The following is a 5,561-nucleotide window of genomic DNA, read 5'->3' as shown; positions in this document are numbered from 1 at the left end:
TAAAAGGTGTGGTTCCAATTGGAGTTTTATAGGCTGTTCTAAAAGCCCAGAGTGCATCCTCCAATTTCATGGACCAATCCTTCGGATTTGATCCTACGGTTTTCTCTAGAATACGTTTTAAAGCTCGGTTGGTATTTTCAACTTGTCCACTTGTTTGTGGATGATAAGCGGTTGAGATTTTATGAGTTACTCCATATCTTTTAAGAACTTTCTCAAGTTGATTATTACAAAAATGAGTACCCCGATCACTTATTAAAGCTTTCGGTGTTTCGAACCTTGTAAAAAGACGTTTTAAGAAGTTGACTACAACTCGTTCATAGTTAGTTGGGAGAGCTTGTGCTTCCGCCCATTTAGATACATAATCAATGGCAGCGAGAATGTATAGATTATTATGAGATTTTGGAAATGGACCCATAAAGTAAATACCCTAAACGTCAAATACTTCACATACTTGAATGACATTTTGTGGCATTTCATCACGTTGACTTATTTTTTCGGCCCTTTGACATGCATCACAGGATTTACAAAGAAGGTGTGCGTCTTTGAAAATTGTAGGCCAATAGAATCCAGCATCGTGAACTTTTCTTGCTGTGAGTTGAGGCCCATAATGCCCTCCTGTTGGTCCTGTGTGACAATGGTTTAAGATTTGACTAGATTCATCTCCGAATACACATCGGCGTATTATTCCATCGGGACAACTTTTAAACAAATGTGGATCTTACCAAAAATAGTGTTTTATATCACTAAAGAATTTCTTTCGTTTTTAGTACGACAACCCTTTTTCAAGGAATCCACATACTAAGTAGTTTGCATAGTCTGCAAACCATGGAATTTCATTATAATCGATTTTCAAAAGATATTCATCAGGAAAGTTATCTTGTATAGCCGATTCATTTAGAACTTCTAATTCAGGATTTTCAAGGCGAGAAAGATGATCAGCGGCGAGATTTTCTGCTCCCTTTTTATCTCGGATTTCAATATCGAACTCTTGTAAGAGTAAGATCTAACGGATTAATCGTGGTTTGTCATCTTGTTTTGAAAATAGGTATCTAAGAGCAGAATGGTCAGTATAGACCACCGTTTTAGCTAGAACGAGATATAAACGAAATTTGTCAAAAGCAAAGACAATAGCAAGGAGTTCTTTTTCAGTAGTTGTATAATTCATTTGTGCTCCTTGTAACGTCTTACTAGCATAATATAGAGGTTGAAATCGTTTTTCAATCTTTTGTCCTAAAACGGCTCCCATTGCAAAATCATTTGCATCGCACATGAGTTCAAATGGTAGATTCCAAATTGGAGTTATCATGATCGGCGCATTAGTGAGTTTTTCTTTAAGAATATTAAAAGATTTGATGCATTCATCCAAAAAGATGAATGGAGCATCCTTTTCTAGGAGTTTATTCATAGGAGTGGCAATTTTAGAAAAGTCTTTTATGAAACGTCGGTAAAAACCGGCATGCCCTAGAAAACTCCTAACTCCTCTAACATTGGTAGGATGTGGAAGTTTAGCAATTACATCTACTTTAGCTCTATCCACTTCAATTCCTTTCTTTGAAATTTTATGACCGAGAACGATGCCTTCTTTAATAAGCATCTAATAAGCATTCGTTCAAGATTAACTAGACATGTTTCAAAAGTATCACCGAAGACTGAAAAGTCATCCATGAAAACTTCCATGCATTCCTCTATCATGTCGTGAAAAATCGCCATCATGCACCTTTGAAAGGTTGCAGGGGCGTTGCATAGTCCAAATGGCATGCGTTTGTAAGCAAAAGTACCATAAGGGCACGTGAACGTGGTTTTCTCTTGTTCCTCGGGTGCGTTGGAATTTGAAAGTATCCGGAGAAACCGTCAAGAAAACAATAGTAACTGTTCCCAACTAACCTTTCCAACATTTGATCAATGAAAGGTAAGGGAAAGTGATCTTTTCTGGTGGCATCATTTAATTTTCTATAATCGATACAGACACGCCATCCTGTTACAGTCCTAGTAGGAATAAGCTCATCTTTTTCATTTATGATGATAGTCATGCCACTCTTCTTAGGTACATATTGAACTGGGCTTACCCATGGACTATCAGAGATTGGATAAATTAAACCTGCATCGAGCAGTTTAATAATTTCTTTCTTAACAACATCTTGCATATTTGGATTTAGTCTTCGTTGGCATTGCACATATGTTTTATGATTTTCTTCCATAATTTTATGTGTGCAATAAGAAGGACTTATACCTTTAATGTCATGAATCTTCTATGTAATAGCTGGTTTATGAGCTTTTAGCACAGAAATGAGTTGAGATTTTTCATTTTTCGTAAGAGAAGACAATATTATTATAGGTAGTTCAGATTCACCATGTAAATAAGCGTATTCAAATGGTTTGGAAGTGGCTTTAACTCTAATATCGGTGGTTCTTCTATCGATGATTTGTATCGATATCTGTCTTCCTCTTTTAGCAATTGAAGTTCTTCTATTGTTAGTTCGTATTCATTAGCCATGAGTACGGCTAACATTTCAGCTTCATCAATTGGTTCAGTTCCTTCTCCTAAAGAACATTCTCCCGTTCCTTGTAATTCTGGAAATTCTTGTAACAATTCTGCATTTGAATCTATAGTTTGAATATAGTAACATGTATCATCTGCAGATTGCGGTTGTTGCACGGCTCTATCAATAGAAAAAGTAACACTCTCGTCCTCTATACTTAGAGTCGGTTTCTTACCAAACACGTCTATTATTGCTTTAGCCGTGTTTAAGAATGGTCTTCCTAATATGAGAGGAACTCGAAAATCTTTTTTCATGTCCAGAATAACAAATTCTACTGGAAATACTAAAGTACCAACTTTAACTAGCATGTTTTCCATTATCCCTCTAGGATATTTTACTGATCGGCCTGCTAGTTGTATGCTTATTCGTGTTGGTTTCAATTCTCCAAGATCTAGTTTAGCGTATAGTGAATATGGCATTAGATTTATACTAGCACATAAGTCTGCCAATGCTTCTACTGAATTGAGACTACCCAAAAAACATGGAGTTGTGAAACTTCCTGGATCTGATAATTTTTCTGGTAGCTTATTCAACAGCACTGCAGAACAATTAGCATTCATTGTAACAGCCGAGAGTTCTTCCATTTTCTTTCTATTTGTGATTAGATCTTTCAGGAATTTAGCATATCTTAGCATTCCTGAAATCACATCAATGAAAGGAAGATTGACATTTATTTGTTTAAACATATCCAAGAATTTGGATTGCTCGGCTTCAAGTCTTTCTTTTCTCATTTTACTCGGGTAAGGAAGCGGTGGTTGGTATGGTTTAACATAAGGCTTTGCCTTAACTGTGTTATCTTTATTAACCTTTTTAACTACTGGTTCTGTTTCCTTATCTTGCTCAGGCTGTGGTGCTTGTGGAGTAGAAATAGAGTCATCAGAAATTACAGGTATTTCAGGTGGTTTAAGTGTAATACCACTTCTTGTGGTAATGGCTTTAGCTGTTTCATTCCGGGAGTTAGCATTTGTATCGCTAGGTAGACTCCCTGGTTTTCTTTCTCTTATCAACCTTGCTAGGTTACTCACTTCTTGTTCCAGATTTTGTATAGAAGCTTGTTGATTTCTAAATGCTTGAGCATTTTGTTCATTAGTTTGTTTATGAGATGTGAAAAACTGCGTTTGAGATTCAACTAGCATTGACATCATATCTTCTAAATTTATCTTTTTATCATCGGTTTGTGGTGGTTTATTTGGGAAAATATGTCTTTGCTGGTTGTAAGTATTATTAGATACTTGTTGATTGCTAGGACCTTGTTGGTTGTTGTATGGAACATTTCGGTTATAATTCTGATTTTGATTGTAGTTTGGTCTTGGCGGTTGATAATTATTTTGATAATTATTTCCAGGCCTTTGGTTCATGTATGAAACATTCTCTTTTTTTTCCATTGTTTGTTCAATACTGAGACAATCTTTCGTCAAATGTGGTCCTCCACACTGCTCACAACTAATTCGTATTGCGTGAATATCTTTAGTCATCTTTTCCATTCGTCTCTCGAAAGCATCTAACTTTGCGGAAATGGAATCAAAGTCATGGCTAGAATCGGCTCTAGCTGCTTTAGATGATCTAACAATGTCTTTTTCTTGATGCCACTCATGTGAGTGGGAGGCTGTGTTATCAATAATTTTGTAAGCTTCAGTTGCGATTTTCTTCATAATGGAACCACCAGCTGCTATGTCGATGTCTTTTCATGTAGTAATGTCGCATCCTTGTTAGAATACTTGTACTATTTGATAAGTGTCTAAACCATGTTGAGGACATCCTCTCAACAACTTTCCAAATCTTGTCCATGCCTCATATAGAGTTTCATTTGGCTTCTGTGTGAACGTAACAATTTCTCCTTGAAGTCTCACGGCTTTAGATGCCGGAAAGAATCTTTTAAGAAATTTCTCAACTAAGACATCCCATGTATCAATCGCCCCTTCAGGTAACGATTCTAACCAATCTTTGGCTTCTCCCTTTAAAGTCCAGGGAAATAACATGAGATAGATCTGTTCATCCTCAACTTCTCTGATTTTGAATAGAGTATATATCCTATTAAAGGTTCGAAGATGTTTGTTTGGATCTTCTTTTGGCGTACCACAAAATTGGCATTGATTAGTTACCATGTGTAGGATTTATTCCTTGATTTCATAATCTGGCACATTAATGTCTGGTTGAGTAATTGCTTGACCTTGGCCAGTGTGTGTAGCTCTCATTCGATCTTCCATACTTAGAGGTTCCTGATTTTCTATGATTGAATTTGTTGAATCTGAATCACTAGAGGATTCTGATTTAATGGTTTCTTCCTCGACAATCTCTGGATGAGTAATTTGTGGTTCAAGAGGAATGATTAGTGGTTCAGGATCTCTGAATTGTCCTTGAATATCCTTCGGGTTCTCAATTGTGAGGTCGGGTTCAAAAAATGGATTATCGGAAATTTGAATTGGAGTACTCGTTTGACTAGATGACGATTCTAAAGAAAAGTCAACGGCGACAATATTAGCTAGATGTCTTGATCGAGTTACAGGTGATGAATGTATGAAAGGTGGTGAACGTTTTGCTCGGTGCATTCACTGAATATCCTATTAGTTATAAAATAAAAAATTATAGAAGTTATCAAATTAATAAACTTTTCTGATTTTACCCACGTTTCGAATAGCCAATAGATACAGCAGGTAGCCAGGACCCTTTAAATCGGAAGCCCACAACTCGCCACTAACAAATCCAACTATTACTACGAACCAGAAAATTTTGGATGTCTATCAATTTAACCACTTAAAATAATTTTTCGTCGAAATTTAAAGAAAATATAGAAAATTCTATATCTTAAAAACTAGAGCGTCGAGAAATAAGAGGAAGAAAAAGAGTGCGTCGAAAAACTTCGAAAAATAAAAGGTCGAAAAATAATAATAAGAAAGTAAAGCGTCGAAACTTAAAAGTATAAAAACTAAATATTAAAACTTGCGTCTAAAGGTATTAAAGCTTAAAAGGAATTCTATATCCAAAACGGCAATAACATAAAAAGACACTAAAATCTATTTA

General features: G+C 35.8%; 1 non-coding gene across 1 annotated transcript; it reads left to right on the top strand.

The window, feature by feature from the left end:
• The first annotated feature begins 4,280 nt into the window (after positions 1 to 4,280).
• On the top strand, positions 4,281 to 4,387 carry LOC139886985 (small nucleolar RNA R71). The gene has a single exon (XR_011772841.1). It is a non-coding gene; the product is annotated as a small nucleolar RNA R71 (small nucleolar RNA).
• The last annotated feature ends 1,174 nt before the right edge of the window (positions 4,388 to 5,561 follow it).

Source organism: Rutidosis leptorrhynchoides, chromosome 1, assembly GCF_046630445.1.
Source record: "Rutidosis leptorrhynchoides isolate AG116_Rl617_1_P2 chromosome 1, CSIRO_AGI_Rlap_v1, whole genome shotgun sequence".
NCBI classification, from domain to species: domain Eukaryota; kingdom Viridiplantae; phylum Streptophyta; class Magnoliopsida; order Asterales; family Asteraceae; genus Rutidosis; species Rutidosis leptorrhynchoides.
This window is presented reverse-complemented; position numbering and strand designations above follow the sequence as displayed.